General features: G+C 39.5%; 1 protein-coding gene across 5 annotated transcripts in view; it reads left to right on the top strand.

Moving 5' to 3' along the window:
- Positions 1-18,402, top strand: part of sox6 (SRY-box transcription factor 6) — a 202,737-nt gene that overhangs the window by 14,175 nt on the left and 170,160 nt on the right. For all 5 annotated transcript variants that reach the window (XM_057820051.1, XM_057820286.1, XM_057820200.1 and 2 more), the window contains exon 2: positions 15,316-15,387. The gene's annotated coding sequence lies outside the window, so the exon portion shown is untranslated. The remainder of the gene's footprint in view (positions 1-15,315; positions 15,388-18,402) is intronic.

The following is an 18,402-nucleotide window of genomic DNA, read 5'->3' as shown; positions in this document are numbered from 1 at the left end:
ATTACCGCCCTTTAACGCGATAATTTTGACAGCACTAATTATAATGTATTCTTATGGGAAAATCCAGCTTCACATACAACCATTTCGACTTACTGGGAGAACTGGCTATGAATGCTAATGTTTAAGTGCCATTAACCGAGCTAAACAGTCATAATGGATTGGACGTCTAGCGCTGTCAATGGCATTCAATGAGTCATTGTTGGCTCTGATGATGGTACTTGGAGAGCCAAGTATTTGAAAAAGTCTGGAGGTTAGTTGGAAAACAAGATGATTTCATGAAGATTTATTTGATGTACCTTTCTGAACTGTACAATGCACTCTATTTACACTGGCATCATACATTTCAATGTGCACTTATGTAAAGAGCAGTTTTCAGTGAATCAGTCACTTCGGATCGGCGCGACGTCAGTTTGTGTTGTCGAATAATGAGAAGCATGTGTTGCACTAGCGAAATGAACTGGACTTGATCTTTCATGTGACCCACCTGTCATGCTTTCAGCACCGTTAACACCAACCTCATGTTACTGCTGTCGGGTCAGCCGCTTAGAAGAACCGTTGCCTCCTGCCACCTCACGCTGCACTCTGCGACAGAATTTCAATGCTCACTGTTTGACAGTGTAATAGGAGCTACATCTTTGTCTTGTACTTCATTTAAAGTGTGCTGTGAGCCTATACAGATTCCCTCCTGCCGTCAGTCTGTAGTTTTACTGCTTCTTGTCCCATGCTGTAATAGGCTCACAGAACATGATGGGGCTGTAATAACGGCTTGGCAATGTTTTTTTTACCCCCTCCCCACCCTCCCCAATTCTCCTCTAAATCCAACATGTACGCTGAAGTATGGCATACATGGCTCATGCTGTGATGTCACTTGTTATTGCTGGACAAGGTGAAGTAGTAAATTTGGGATTATTTTCCACAATCTGCTGCATTATGTCACAAAGGCCACATTGTAGGAGTGTGGGTGCAGCGCAGTGTTGTCTGCCTCCTTCCCTTGTTCCGTTTCAGTCCAGACTGAAGATTTGCTTTATGCCTGTTTCCTTTCCTTGTGCTGGAATCAATGGACAATGGGCCTGTAGCCCAACTCATATAATGGAAGAAAATTTAATACACTGGAGGGTGCAGACTAATAGGGAAGAATGATGTCCAGACAGATTGTATTTTTGGGTAATAAGGTGATATATTTTCTTCTAGATGTATTTTATTTATTGTTAAACCTCTAGTATCCAATAGAGAAAGCCTGCTGTTTTTTCCCCTCTAATTAAATTTCCCTTTAACATTCACTGGCAGGAACCTCTTACCTTGTTTGATTTATTTATTACCCTACTCTAGAGGTAATCTGACCTTTTATTTCAAAGGCTCTTTTTTTAATCCAGAAAAGGAGTGTTAAAGTCAATTAAGCGAGTGATCAGTGGCTCAAACACTACATTTGTTTTCTCTGAGGGGGAAGAGCCAACCCGAGTCCACCGCTCCTGGCCCTGCCACCCCGGGGGCAACAAGGGGGAGAGGTGAATTAGGAGGGAGTGATGGGGAGAAGGGGCGGGGCGAGACACGAGTCAGACGAGAAAGGGAGAAACGGGAGACCAAAGTGCCCATGTCGCTGGAGATTTGTGTCCCCCTTCTAAATCATTTCCCTCTTTAGAAGATTACCAAGGCAGAAATATTCTCAAACTCCGCTTAAATGAACCCATTTGCATTTCCAAATGCTGGTATTAACTCATTCACTGCCACTGACGGCGACGGACAGCCAAACCATTTGATCATTCTCTGCCAGCCCTCCCAGTTCAAATGAATTGGACATCTATCACTGTCAATATTTTCAGACTATAAGTTGCAACTTGGTATGGGTTGCAGGCCCAGCCAAAATGTGAAAATGTGCAAATTATACTCCGAAAAGTACGGTAAATAGATTTGATGTCTATCGCTGTCAATGAACGCGAATGAGAAAACCACCTTAGAAGAAATAAAAATCTTTTTCAGTGTTAATTATTGGCTACGGTTGGTGATATTACTTCTTCCAACACTGAAACTAAGGAACCTGATTAACAACCTGCCCACTATTGTAACTGCTTTAAAGGTATTTACTACATGAACCCATTGGCTACTCTTGAAGCATGCTCATTCGATACCAGCAATCCAAGTTTATATAGATTTGACATCTATCGCTGTCAATGAAAGTGAATGAGTTAAATGTGAAAAAGGCCAATAGTGAAATATGACTATCCTCATTTACACGTGCCCTATTGTATCACACATTTGTGCGTCATCCATTCCATCCAATAATGACAAGGAATTCCTTGTAAAAGATGCTGCACATCAACATCCAATGAAATGATGTCACCTACTCAACCACAAATGTTTTCCACCTCAGCACTCAGTTGGAAAAAGATTATTGGTCAACCGAGGACGACTTTTGCACAGCAATAAAAGTCATTGGTGGAAAACTCTCCTAAACTGTGCCAAACGCTTCTGGAAAAATAAAAATTAAAAAAAATAAAAAAACAGCATTATTTTCAGACACCACTGCTCTGTTGTAACCTGATCACTTATGGATCAGTTGTTTCTTTTCTGGATTAATTCTGCATGTGATGAATTTTCAGTGCAGTGCTGTTGGAAATATCCATGTTAAGCTGTGCCCGAAATAGGAAATCATTTACATACAGATCCTTAGGACTCGGGCCACTTTGCTGACAACAGCGAGACAATTGCAGATTGATTACATTGCCTCTGATGGAAATCGAAGCAGTTTCTTAATGTATATTGTTGACAACACAAACCAGCACAAGCAACAATTGGTACTCATTAGCTATGGTCTTGTTGTCACCACTTACTGATTGTGCTGCAAAGTCAAGGGACAGACAAGGGACAGACACCTTAACAATGAGCCTCCATTATACATAATCTTGTTTAATAAATTGAACAAACACTAAGGCTGTCAATCGATTAAAATTTTTTATCAAGTTAATCACAGCTTAAAAATTAATTAATCATAATGAATTGCAATTCAAACCATCTATAAAATATGCCATATTTTTCTGTAAATTATTATTGGAATGGAAAGATAAGACAAGACGGATATACACATTCAACATACTGTACACAAGTACTGTATTTGTTTATTTTAACAATAAAGCAACAAGATGGCATTAACATTAACATTCTGTTAAAGCGATCCATGGATAGAAAGACTTGTAGTTCTTAAAAGATAAATGTTAGTACAAGTTATAGAAATTTTATATTAAAACCCCTCTTAATGTTTTTGTTTTAATAAAATTTGTAAAATTTTCAATCAAAAAATTAACGAGTAGCTCGCCATTGTTGATGTCAATAATTACACAATGCTCATGGTGCTGAAACGCATAAAATCAGTCGCAGCCAAGCGCCGGCATAGAGTGAAAAATCACCAAAAAACGTAAACAAAAAAAGTAACAAGTGGACATGACACTGTGCTGTCATTTTAATGTTTAAGCTGGGCATGTGCGTTAATTGCATCAAATATTTTAACGTGATTAATTTAAAAAATTAATTGCCGCCCGTGAACGCGATAATTTTGACAGCCCTAATAAACACATAATTTCATTTTTATGATGTGTAAAAGTGGAGAAAAACATAAATAAAAAATGTGAATTAAAGCCTGTATATTTTCTTGAATTGCCCGAATGACATGGTGGCAAACATTTATCAATGTCGGAACTATTTTAGCCAATCAAATGTGAGTATTCCAAATTGCCTACCATTCCTCATGTATGTAAGTACTTTTGTCCTATGCACTTCTGTTCAACAATCAGTGTTTAAGTGATAGTGAAGATATTCGGGATGTCCTAGGCTACTAGGTGTTTTCTGTCAAAAAATCAAGGCAAATGACAAAGCAAATTATACAACAATATACTTGGTACTGTTTTATTGTATTGCATTTCCAGATGAATGCAGCTTTCATTCATGTCCATTCATTCTTTTCGAATTTAGGTGCATTTACAGTATGTATGTCGGCGCATGTGTGCGGCTGTGCGCAGAGTGATGCCCCCGCTGATTTTGCTCGTCGAGCTCTTTGTCCGGCACCACTCAGTGTGTCTGCCTCCTCTGGAGACTGCCGGCTTTCTGTAGTGTAGCTCCACAAAGACCCTGCCTCTTTTGAGGTGTTAAAAACTTCCATTATGCATCTCTCCGGACAAAAAAAAAAAAAAAAAAAAAGCACCAAGCCCATTTTAGCTGAGTTGCAACACAGGCAGACATTGTGGCCACGCTTCTCGAGCATTCATTTCACAGATTCTAAAACCAGTATGTGGTGAACAGGATTTGAGAGGCTAAAATGCCCCACGAGGGCCAGGCGATAAGAGGGCAGAAACACCGGCACACAGTAAACTAGAAGATGGGCTGAGGAAAATAAACACATTACCTGGATGAGAGGGACAGGCTTGTTGTACTCCTGCACCCTCTATGAAACGCTGATAAAAAAAAGACAGTGGCAAAATAAAAGATCTGCATATATCTTGAAAGTCAAAGGCAGAGGTTTCATTGGTGTGCAAGAAGACAAGCCTATTTCTGCGTTGTCTGTTTTTATAGGCTTTGGAGTAAAGAATACGTGAGGGTATCAAAGAGAATTGATAGGTTGCAAAGCCGCCTGCTAGGAGCACTGGGAGCCAAATATTCTTTGCCTTTTCTTATTTGAAAGATAGAGAAGATAAAAGTATATTTGTGCAGAGGCTCGTGAAAGTGTTGTAATTTCATCTAGCAGTTCCTTTGAAACAAAACCCAACTTTGCACTATAGCCAATCCCATTGTACCCTGGACAAAGATGTTTCACCAAAGTGTCACTCCAGTAGACATTCCTGACACACTGGTGCAAGACATTTTGTGAGTGTCTGGTCTGTGGTGGCTCAGTGTTGGGATGAGTTCATTCAGAGAGACAATAATGAAAAGGGGAGAAATGCGAGGTTAGGAAGGCAGAGACAGTTAATGCTGTGAGGGTAAACGAAGCAGCTGTTTGCAAGTGACTGACTTGTTTCCAACACCAAATAACTCCACCTAAATGGGACAGGCTGGCAGAAATACTTTAAAAACTGACGGCAGTGGACCTGCATCAGCCTTGAAAAAAGAGACTCGGTGGGTTTTATTTTCTGCTGAAATAAAGGTTTGGATTAGGGCTGCAGCTATCGATTATTTTAGTAGTCGATTAATCGATGAACTAGTTAGTTCGAATAATCGAGTAATCGGATAAGGAACATAAAAAATTAAAATACCTGAGCTGAGTCTCAAACGGTATCAAAAAATAAAATGAAGATCTGTGTACAACAAAAGAACAATTGGCTAACTTACATAGCAAAAGTCTGCTAGCTTAAATGCTATAAAACGCTAACATTATTTTTTTTCTACAATGCCCTTAACAAATGGTTAAGACACATATTCCCACAAAAAACGGCTAAATATACTTTACGAAAGCATTAAAAAAACTTTAGCTCAAACAAAAATTTAGCTTATGTTGGTCTTAACAGGGAGCAGCTGGATTCAGCCACGTGAAATGAGGCAGACTAGAGGGCAGTGCATCCACCCAAATCAATAAAACTAAATGCAAACACTTTTAAAACAAACCATTACAACGCCACTTCAATTAAACGAATACTCGAAGCAGCAAAATTTATTTCAAATCTTTTTTTCTAATTGAATACTCGAGTTAATCGATTAATCGTTGCAGCACTAGTTTGGATTATCTGATATTTTGCCAAGAGACAGTGGTACCTCAACATACAATCGCTTCGACACACGATCTTTTCGACATCCGACGTAAAATTTGACTCACCATTGTTTTCTACATCCGACAACACAACGATTTATGACAGCGCCGCAGATTCTATGTTTTGCCACAAGACAGACGCACGGCGGATTTTCGTGTGGGGGAAATCAACACGGGTTCCAAGAAGGTTAGTGCAGATGGTGAAAAAAAAGAAAAAGGTGATGCCTACCATGGAAATGATAGAAAAATATGAGCGTGGTCTGTGAACTAGCTCGACAATACTCCTCCTCCGACCTCCATTCGTCAGTCTTTATAAGGTGACAATTATTATTGTGTTAACATCGCCAAGTAAATGGCCAGCTTCGTCAGCATTTTAATCATGTATTTCAGAACTTGTGCAACACGAAACGCCTACTGTCTCCGTAGTTGACGTCATCAACAACAGAACGTTAAAAGAGAAAGTAAAATTTCAGCTCTACCTTTCTTGCTCTGCCACGTCAGCAATGCGGTGCGTTTAGGTACAGCACGCAAAACACGTCCGCCACATTAGAACGCGATTCATTACATTATTACAGGACTTATGATTACTATTATTATTATTAAATTATTCCAATTTTTATTTATAATTTATTTTCTTGCTATGTGTAATTGCTATTTGTAATAGTACCAGCATTATTTATTAAGGATTTAGTGTAGGTTTTCAAGTTGCGGAACTAATTAATGTAATGGAATTATAATGTATTCTTATGGGAAAATCCGAAATTTCGACTTACAAACAAGGTCCTGGAATGAATTAACTTCGTATGTGGAGGTACCGCTGTACATTTAATAACAAATTCTCAAGCTATTTCTTAGGATTAGAAAAAAATATTTTCATAAATAAATAGACCAATAATAATATTTTTAAATAAATGTTACTTTTACCGTAATTTCCCGAATATAAGGCGCAACCGTGTCTAGGGAAAATGATTGTACCCATGTATAACGCGCACCCTAATTTTAGCACCAATAAATAGAATACAAGAAAAAAGAGCTTGTGTACGGATACAGAAATGTCATTTTACTGACTGGTGAAACACAGCACAAGCATACCACATTGGTAGTTCAAAACATTACCGTAAACTGACAATATGTGCGTTAATAATATGATTTGACAGCATCTCCAACTTAACAGAATCCAGGAGAAAACAAAACAGATATGACTTTTCTTTTAAAGGCTGCTGTATAACTTGCTCGTTTCATCGTGATGAATAAATGTTTCTTCCATGGATTGATACGATAAAATAAAAGTGAGGACTGAAGTCGGAAATCGGAAAGAGCACATCGCTGTAGATCAGCGGTCTCAAACCGACTCCACAAAGGGCCGCAGTGGGTCCTGGTTTTTGTTCCAACAGATCCAGCACAAACAGTTCAACCAATGAGGTTTCTACTAACATAAGCAGCACCTGATTGCAATCAACTGATTACACTTGTAAGAAACCAGATTGGTGAAAAGGTATTTGTCTCGTTTGGTTGGAATGAAATCCAGTACCCCCTGCGGCCCTTTGAGGACCGGTTTGAGACCACTGCTGTAGATCGTAACAAGAGGAACTATTGTTATTTGGGTTTGAGTTTCCCGAAGGAAAGATATAGTTGACGGACACAGGAAGTCTGTATTGTGTTACGTTTGTTATGGTCCAAGTTGCCGAGTTGCAATAAACGTTGACTCAAATGAGTTCAAGAAACTAAATTCTGTGCTTTATGAAGAGTGAAAAAAGCAGAACACGGACGAAACCATTCGACCAATCAGAGTGTATTATTAAAAAAAAAAAATGGTGACGTCATGTACCGTAATGGGCGGCAACGGATCGCTGCATACGTGTTCTTTAACACAACATCGCTGTGTCAATTAAAAAAAAAAAAAAATCTGTTTTCATATATATATATATATATACATATATATATATTTTTTTTCTGTCTCCATCCCTGTACCTGTGTATAATGCGCACCCATGATTTTACAAGTTGATTTTGGGAAAAAAAAGTGCGCATTATATCCGGGAAATTACGGTAGTTTAAGTTTTTAAAAAAATCTACTGTATTGCTGTCAGCGTCAGTGAATAAGTTTAAAAAATAAACGTTCTGATGTACAGTGCTGCTCAAAAGTTTGTGAACCCCCTCAACATTTTGGAATTTTCTATTATTTCAACCTGATTTCCTAATCAATCAATTCAGTAGTTTTTTTTTGTTTTTTTAACAGTTGTGTTGTCGAGACTAAAATAAAAAGAGTTTTCATCAACTGATGTAGGTGCAAAATTGAACTGTTTGGTCACAACCAAAACCGCCATGTCTGGCGAAAAGTCAACACTGCATACCACCAAAAGAACCTTCTCCCAACAGTGAAGCATGGAGGTGGGAATGTCAAGATCTGGGCTTGCTTTTCATCCTCAGGACCTGGACAACTCCACATAGTCCAGGGAATCATGAATTCTGAGGAATATTGTCAAATCCTAGAACATAACCTGACGCCATCTGTTTTGAAATTAAAGCTTGGCAGAAGGTGGATCATGCAACATGATAATGATCCAAACCATTCCAGCAATACAACCAAGGAATGGCTGAAAAAGAAGAAGATTCGTGTTCTGGACTGGCCCAGTCAAAGTCCTGACCTAAATCTCATTGAAATGCTGTGGCGGGACCTGAAGCGAGCAGTTCATGCCAGACGCCCATCAAACCTCTCTCAACTGACTGCGTTCTGCAAGGAAGAATGGGCAAAAATCCCCCAAAGTAGATGTGAGAGGCTGATTAGTCACTACAGAAACCGTTTGGTTGAGGTAATCTCTGCAAAAGGAGGCGCAATATCCTATTAACTGAAGGGGTTCACATACTTTTGCACACATGATATCTGAGTTTTTCTTAAATCAACCACTTTTGTTAAATAAAGAATGACAATATAACTATTTCTTTTGTTTCAGTCCATTATTTGGAATGTCAGTATTGTGGATTTAGGTATAACTTAACATTTAATAAGGTTATTTTAGTTTTTTTTACAAAAAATCTGACCATCGCTGTGGGGTTCACAAACTTTCGAGCAGCACTGTACGTAAGCACATGTATATAAATAGACACAACATAAATACAACATTTTTCAACACTGCACTTCTTGAAAATTTCATGCTCACACTTACAGTATACATCGATTTATTAGTTGGCCGAATTACTGATTTTTCCACATGTGAAATATTAACTATTACAGCACATAGGCAAGTGTCTGTATTAACGGAACTAGACGTCCAATCCTTTTGAAGTGGCTCGCCACCCATTTCTATTGGACTTGACCTCTATTGGCATTAATACCATTTAAATATGATTAACACCTGCCATCTCAGCCCCTTCCAGTTAAATTGGATTGGACGTCTATCGCTGTCAAAGGCAGCGAATGATGCATGAAAAGAGGAGTTGAGATGCCAGTTACACATATGATTAAGGAAAAAATAAAACTCATAAGTCAAAGCACCGCTGTACTATGGTGATTTTCTTTCTTTTAAACTCACAGAACAACACACTGTGAAAATCAAGCTTAGCCGTCAGCAAGCACACACTAAACTGCAATCTTTCACAAAGCCCGACAAGAGGCTTCAGTTCAAACAGCGATCCCGGGAGGCTAAGCGTTTGCTTGATGTCTACTTTAAAGATACATGAACATCTTCAACATGGGAGGTGCCACTACAAAGGAATGGCCTTAGTCTATGTTTTCGAAAGTCATTCAAGATATCCGTCCATTATCTCAACCACTTATCATAGGTGTCTGTGAAGAGCTGGGTGAGAGGCGGGGTGCATCCTGGAAAAATCTAAGCCAGTGAGACTGTATTCAAGTAAAGTTGATATCCATTCATCCATTTCCTATGGCGCTTTGTCCAACTAGAATCATTGTCATGTCATTGTTGATTTTGCCCATATAGACTGGATATATGTACTCTCTTCTTTACATGTCTACACTCAGTTAGACACCTGTGTACAATTTTGAGTCTAATTCTTCCAACTAGGCATGTGCGGGATGATATTCTGACGGTATTGTAACCTTTAGCCAAAATATCCCGGTTTCACGGTATCACGATCTATTAGATATCTCAAAGTTAGACAGTTGCCAGAGAGCAAAAAAACACTACATGGTTTCGCACCGTTAGACACACCAAAAGCGCAGGAGTTAAGTCTCGTAGCTGGTGGGAAACGTTCACGACTGGGTTTACTAACATTTAATTTTATATAAATGTATAAATCATCAAATTTGTATTAATCATATCGGAGGTATTGCCTCCTCGGCAGCCACCCTCCGCAAACATGTTTTACATGTCGGTTGGCCCTCCTCCTCTAAGCCGCGGCCATCTGTAACCTTTCTGTAGCCGAAGTATTCCCATACCAGCGATTTCCTTTTCTTCGATGGGAAGTTCAGGAGTTTCACCTCCTCCAGCCATCATGTAGCACAGCTGACTCACTGACACTGAGCAACCACTGGTGGGTGAGGGTTGAGCCATGCAACTGCAATCGAGGGATTTCTCTGTGCATTTTTGGGACATAAAAAATAACTCATACCTTAGGGACGGTATGACGGAAAATTTTTGCGGATTTGAAACCTTGTTTCATACCACGGTGTACCTTGAAATCGGTAATCGGCACGTGTCTACTTCCAACATTCATGTTTTTGGAATGGAGAGGCCAAAGTAAACAAAGAAAACGGATGTTTAAATCCAAAATAGTATGAACAACAAAGCCACCTGGTTCAGCCCAATATCAGTGCTGGAGTTTGGACCTGGAGTGTATGCATTTTGAGGTCATATTTGGTTGAGTTGGCTCCTCGTATGCTCTGTGTGCTTGTAAGGTGTGATGAACTTATCATGAATGTTGGAGAAAAAATGACACTCTTATTCACAAATGCTGTGACCATGAGTCTTTAGTCCTTTACTGAATTTTAATTATTTTTTTTTGTAAAACAAAACACATGACAAGACAAATTCAGTTTTGTGGATTACGCTTACCTGGATCACAGAGAATCTGCACAAACATACAACAACCCACAGAATACTTAGCAAGCAAATATCAATTTTTATTGATAAAGTGGCAGAAGTTTTAGAAAATGACTCGGGCAATTGTGCGACGAGACTGCTGAATATTTTTCCACTGTGTATAAATTATTCACATTACAGCGAAATATAATCTATTTAGCTGCTGTTGGTTTATGTGGAATATGCCGCCTTGTGTAACTAACTAATGGAAAAAAATGAATGTATTATTTTATTAGGGAAAGTGTTTTGACAATCGGTTTGGAAAAATGTGGTGAAACTAATAATTTGCCCTTCACTGCAATTGTTTTTAACAAGTCCCCAGTCCTCTAATTAGGAGTGCTTTAATGTTTCCTGCCTGTAGGTCTAATTCACAGCAGGAAAAAGAGGGACTGCATGCTGCTACAATAGGCCAGTTGACACACACTCTTATTACCCTGCAGGGATTGCAGCATTTCATTAGAACATCATTCGGGCTCCCTCGTTATTAGCAATTATAAATTCTTTTGTTGTTATCCCTCACTCATGTAATTGACATAATAAGTCCGGGATAAGGAAAACATTTACCCATTTATTTTATCCCCTATTGTTCTCCATTACCATCAGACAGCAAGTTCAAGGGTTGGTAAACTCTACGTAATTACCAGAGCTCCCGTTTAGAGGAATTAGGCCTTCAGTCGGAATTCTGACAAGGCTGGCATATTGAATTACCATCCATGTTGTGTGTGGGTGCTCCAGCCAGACTAAAGAGCTGGAACACAAGTTAATCGTGAGTGAATGCGGAGGTGGGTGGTTGCGGCTCAAGCACCGGTCCAAACAGTGAAATTGTGAGCATTTGAAAGGCAGAGGTGCTATTCATGCAACGGCTTCCTATTGAGCCAGGGTCAGTCCTTGCTCCCCTCTCCTCCATTGTCACCTCGAGGCTCAAGGCTACCACATTCAGACCTGTCTGCAACTCTTTGCCTTTATCTACTTGCTTGTGTTTATCCACTGGCTGCCCACGCACACAAGCACACAAACTGATAACAATGAGCAGGCCGCATTTATCTGCTCGTCTCGCTGATGACGTATGGGCTGGAGACCAAGGTGCTGTAGCGCAAATTAGTGACAGATCAGTTAAGCGTGACCTTAGAAAACCCTTGGCCTTGCTTAATTGGCAGCGCTGATGCAGCCTAATTGTGCAAATCAGCTAGTAATGAGATAGAGGTTTATTGTGGAAAAACAAGATAATGCGGGAAAATTAACAGGAAATTATCTGCTGAGATGGTTCATCTAATATGTGTTTCTTCTGTTTTTTGACATCTGTCAGCAAGAGACAGGACAAGGGGCATCATCCAAGTTCTAGGACTAAAGTCAAAACAGATAGAATTCAAACTACAAAATGTGACTTTTCCTTTTGAGAAGATAGATGCCACAGGGAGCATCAGACAGTTCCTAGATGAGAAGAACATTGCTATCATTGAGCAACCTTTCTACTCACCTTCTGGAGCTAGTTCCTAATCCCCAAGGAGCGCCATTTGAAGATGATGGACGGTATGACAGTGCTACAGAGGATCATATAGGAATATTCCCAGAATTGCACTGAGGACTAATGCAGAAGTCCTGGAACATTTCTGACACACTATGTATGCGCACTCAAGCAAGGTGTTTAAAAAATGTGCACGCATTGGCTTTCTACTCACAAACAGTTTTGGGTGCCTGAGAATTTGTGTCTAATTGAGAAACTACATGCCCCCCCCCCCCCTTTTCAACTTATATTTAAGAAGTTTTATTTAACACTTGACTGGTTCTAACGATTTTATGGTATTAAGCATGCCAATTAGCATAGCCGAGTCAATCCGCTAAAACCGTACACTTCATCCAGTGTCAAAATGAGATATGATGACCTCCGGAGGCAAATAAAAAATATATATGTTCAAGATTATTTAAGAATAAACTCACCTCAGAAACTTTCACTTCGAGGTTTGAAATCTAAAGCTTTGTTTGAGCTTGAGTTTTTTGTAACGAGATCTATCATAAGCATTGACAAAAGAGCATAAGTGCAATACCCCAAAGATGCCTGTTGGTTAGAAGCTTTCACCATGTTAAAGATTCATTCATTCATTCATTCATTTTCCATGCTGCTTATCCTCACGGGGGTCGTGGAGGTGCTGGAGCCTATCCCAGCTAGCTGTGGGCAGTAGGCAGGGTACACCTTGAACTGGTTGCCAGCCTATCACAGGGCACAAGGAGACATTCAACGGCTGCGTTCCAATCACGGTTTGAGTTGCCCTCGCTCACTTGCCCCGAGCACTTGCTATGACGTCACACTGAGGCCACTAGGAGGGTGGAGGGAAAGTGGGTAGAGGGGGAGCGAAAGACGTAAATGGAACACACCTGCCTTCGTTCACTCACAGGCAAGAAAATCATGGAACAACCACAAGGTGTTGGAGTAGCGCTCTACTGCCTATTTCAAATCAGTAATGCCTCCAGAAATTCTTCATAGGGGTGGCCAAATGGGGCCACTTAAAACCTTGGGGGGCACACCAAAAAAATAAAAGCCATAATTTTAGGTTTTTACTATGTTGTAGTATTAAACAGGCCAGTAGAAAATTGTCAGAAAGACTACAAGACACACCTTCTGATATACTGGAGAGTTGTTGATGGTGTTATATTGTTTATTGTATGCTATTTTATTGTGTTAATGTACATAGTCCATAATAGTCCAGTCAAAATTTCGAGTTCGGCAGCTACTACAATCTGACGTTATACTGGCAAGTGGGGTGACCAGTGGGGTAGCCAACAAATTCATTGGGGGGAGCCATGGCCAGGCCTCGCCACCCCCTTGTGGCAGCATGATTCCACATCGCACAAAATATACTGCGACTCATGTCAATAAACCGGAGAAGTATTCCACCCTTGATGGCAATACGTTTGTACCTGGGAATTATCAGAATCATAAGTTTTGTATCAAATTTTATTTGGGCATTTCATTATTTATTTATTTATTTATACTTTACAATCTGTAAACAGGTTTGTTGTTCAAATACATTTAACCTATTTGAAGTTTAAGTTCAGTCCCTCCCTACGCCTTGATTGACAGACCATTCCTTTCGTTAAAAGCAAAATAGAAAAGGCAAGCGAAATAGAAACATCAATGACAAAAATTGTCATTGTTTTTTCCTTTTCTTTACTGACAAAAGTGAAAGTCAATAAAAAGTAACTTTAGTCTTTATTTATTAATTTCTCTTGACGTTTATTTATTTATTTTTTTATTTTGGCACTCCTGGGATTCCATACGCCCTCCTATAACTGCCACAAACAGTCTATTTTTTAATTTTTATTTATTAACAACAATGATAGATTTTACAATTCCAAAGGCAGTTTGGTATCACATTCAAACACCGTGCTGCTCTTCCATTCATTTTCTTCTTCTTTGGTAGTAAATAGACAGCAGCCAACGGTATTTGAGCTTCATTATCCCCACCGCATGGACATATTTTTCGTGTACCACTGCAATGCATTGTGGGATACAGGGAGCTCCGGAGTGACCATTGTTTTTCACTCGATCACTGAGCCCTCTGAGAGTCCATCTCACCAAGTTCACTTCGCTGTTTTGGGAATTGGAACGGCCCCTAAGATGGCAGCGGGGATTCCACCGGGGGGCGGTGGCTAGGGCAAATGAGCGAGGGCTCATTTAAACCGCGATTGAAACGCAGCCAACCATTCACGCACACACTCATACTTACAGACAATTTAGAGTGTTCACGCATGTTTTTGGGATGTGGGAGGAAACCAGAAACCATGTTACCATGTAACCATGTTACAGATATCAAGTGTAAATTTAAAACCCCAAGTGGCACTTTGATGGTGCTAATTTCAGTAAATGGTCAGATGTCCATTTATTTGCAATAAAAGGTGGTTTTTAAGGTTGTTTGAAAGGCAAAGACACTTAATAACTTCTTTGTCCATTTTCTTATATGATTGTGAATTTTCACAAATTTGAGGCAGAAAGTTTAAATTCTTTCTAATCGGATTTTTATGTTTGCAATTTTCTAAAGCATAAAGAGGACAGTTGACCCAGGTTTGACCCTAAATCTGGTTTCGGTGGAATAGTTCACATATGTAAATATGTACAGTAAGTATGTACGTATGTAACGTCACATGGTGTTAAGAAAAAGAGGCCTGAGAATACTAACTAATGGGGTTTTGTTGCTTTGTCAGACAACTAGTGTTGGGTAAAATGGCACTTTTTGTAAACTGCTAATACATGAACCAAAGTAGATTTTACAAAGAGAACAACGGCCAGGTATTACATAGTGACCTTCAGCCAACAGTGACCATGGCCCTGATTCACTTTCACTTGTTCTTTTTCTGTTTGTTCTGATGTCGGTAAACAGTGTTATCAAACGGCCTAGTTGTTTTAAAAAGCACCGAAAGTCGTCCTGTAGCATTCTTTTATCTCGTATTTTTCAATACCTGATTTTGGCTGTAATGCTACATTTTGTTTTGTCATTTAACAGCACTATTTAAGTATTTTTTTTCTCCTCTCTGTGTGCTTCTATTTCAGGTTATTTACATGAATTCAAAATCAACGTGCCAGTGAGTAGCTGGAAACTGGGGAGCGAGTCTTTCAGTTTTTGTAAGTATCAATTTGCACCTTGAGCTGTTTCTGCTCTTGACACGTCTCGTCGTCTCCTGCTGTTTGTCACCCACACTGAACACCTGCAGCAAATGAGCCGGACAATCGCATCGTCACAATGCGTGCCCAATTACATGCTTTTAGAGAAGCTAACTTTCCACAATTAGCTCCTAAAGCTGCTTTTATCTCATGAGTTGCCACTGATGGCGATAGATGTCCAATCCATTTTATCAACTGGCAGTGGCCATTGCCAGCCTCACAAGTAAAAACGGATTGGACGTGTATCGCCGTCACTGGCATCAAATAGGTGAAATTCCACACCCTATATTAGCTGAAATGATACAAGAAAACTAATTGCTGCACACCTGATTATCAGACAAGCATGTGAAAGCCCTACTTGAACTTAATAACATGGGATAACTAGACCTCTGTTTTGCTTGATGTACGATCTTATGATGAAGTCATTAAAGTAAAATATGCTCTCAGCGGATTAGATGCGGTGTTGTCTGGCTTCTCTTTACAGTGGTGATTAAAAACGGACGATCTTGAGTCGCAGGAAAAGGATCTAACCTCTAGGTTTATTGTTATTATTTAAATGAATGATAAACATGATTTATTTGATGAATAAAAATCCAATATAGATTTGGCTGCTGTCCTGTATCTCAAGGTATGATCCCCGCGAGTGTTAGACAGAGTTCACTTAGTAGCGGTATACGGCGAAAAACAGGAGCAAAGAACACGCCATTAATCTTCTTCCTACCCCAGCTGTGGAAAGTAATGCATAACTAAAAGTCCGCTTAAATGAATTAATGACTTCAACCATGAACTTTTCTCCCAAAACGCCATGAATCCTCTCTGACTGATAATGCACCGCGACCCTGGAGTGTGAAGTCCCTGTCGCCTTCAGAGTAGCCACTTAATTGATTTGCAAATTATTTAAAGTTTGTGGCGCCCATGGGAGTGCGCGTCTCTAATGCTGGCTCATTTCAGAGCCTTTACGGATTGGTGGCATGAAGACAAGCAATATGAGAATAAAGGCGATGGCTGGATAAACAATCAGTTTTCCTAGTTTTTTGGGCGTGTGGCTGAGAATGCACTTCCCCAAAAACAGACATTTAATGCGGGCACAGTGTCAAAATGGTAGATGGTGCCCTCTGGATGCAATGTGTGTGTGTCGTAAATATTTCGGCATATTTTCTAAGGGATTTACTTTCACCTAGGATGGAGGTGAGCAACTCATGGCTTGAGAGCCGCATGCCCTAGTGCTGCCCTAGTGGCTCCCTGGAGCTTCTTCAAAAATGTTTGAAAGTTGAAAAAGATGGGCAAGGGAAATATAAATAAATTGTTTTGTTATGGTTTCTGTAGGAGGACAAACATGAAACAAACATTCTTCTAATTCAATAATATGGGAATGGAGTTAAACTTGAGGTGGCATCGTACAACAGAGTAGTCACATGGTGCGTCATTGTCCATAGGATGCAATGCGGGGAAAATAAAGATTTAATCATGAAGGCTCATTATGTAGTGTATCACAAAAGTGAGAACACCCCTTGCATTTCCGCAGATACAGTATTTAGGTATATCTTTTCATGGGACAACACTGACAAAATGAAACTTTGACACAATAAAAAGTAGTCTTTGTGCAGCTTATATAATAGAGTCTATTTATTTTCCCCTCACAATAACTCAAAATATAGCCATTAATATCTAAACCTATCTAAAAAGTGAGTACAACCCTATGAAAAAATGCACATCCCTAAATGTCCAAATTGAGTACTGCTTGTCATTTTCCCTCCAAAATGTCATATGACTCGTTACAGGAGTTCTGTCAGCATTGCTTCAGAGATTGAAGAGGTGTTGGGGTCAGCCTGTTAGTGTTCAGACCATACGCCGTACTTTACATCAAATCTGTGTGCATGGCTGTCAAGACAGCCCGCAAACAATTTGCGAAGAATTGTCAACAAAGCACATGGATTACTGGAACCATGTCCTATGGTCTGATGAGACGGGCGGGCTTTCTTGTGTACCGTCTTCAGAAGAGGCTTCCTCCTGGGGTGACAGCCATGCACATCAATTTGATGTAGAGTGCGACGTATGGTCTGAGCACTAACAGGCTGACCCCCCACCTCTTCAATCTCGGAAGCAACACTGACAGCACTCCTGTAACGAGTCACATGACATTTTGGAGCGATATTCATGGCTATATTTTGAGTTATTTTGAGGGAAAAAAAAAAACTATCATACAAGCTGCACACAGACTACTTTTCATTGTGTCAAAGTTTCATTTTGTCAGTGTTGTCCGATGAAAAGATATACTTAAATATCTGCAGAAATGCGAGGGGTGTACTCACTTTTGTGGTACACTGTATTTGTAGCCAACTTAGTATTTAAAAGTAGGCTAATAAAGCTAATATAAATATATACTGCATGTGTTGCCTTCATTATAAGGCTTTTAATATTTTACGGCTCCATAGTGTACATATTTGATTTTTGTTTTTTTGGTCCAATATGGCTCTTTCAACATTTTGGGTTGCAGACTCCTGACTTAGGAAAACGTTCCCTTCAAGGTTTATATCTAGAGTTGTGTTTGTGCATGCTTTTGTAGGCAGACCCATCATGAGCTTTGAAAAAGCTTTTTAATCAAATGTCACCTTTGCTTTTTTTGCTGTTGTTGTTGACGACAGATATCAGCTTTGACAAGCATTATCCTGGGCAGCAGGGTGCTGGTGCTATTTTTGTTAATAACCCAAAAGAAGCAAGAGGTCAGTTATCTGTATAAAGCATGCTTTCAAATAGCTTTTAAAAGGCGAAAATGTCTCATCTTCGCCCATTTTCTCAGATCCGTATTCTTGAATTACTTTGTACATTAAGATCTAAAGGAGAAAAAGGAATTGGATTAGCCAATTCCAATCAGATTTTAAATATAATTTTGGAAGGTTTGTCAAAAACAATAATGAAATAACAAAATAGCCTACTGGTGTTTTGAGTGCCTCATTGTCGACCATGAGTGTATGA

The sequence above is a fragment of the Corythoichthys intestinalis genome, chromosome 1 (genome assembly GCF_030265065.1).
Source record: "Corythoichthys intestinalis isolate RoL2023-P3 chromosome 1, ASM3026506v1, whole genome shotgun sequence".
Lineage (NCBI taxonomy): Eukaryota > Metazoa > Chordata > Actinopteri > Syngnathiformes > Syngnathidae > Corythoichthys > Corythoichthys intestinalis.
Note: the sequence above shows the minus strand (reverse complement) of the source record. Positions and strands in the feature narration are given on the sequence as shown.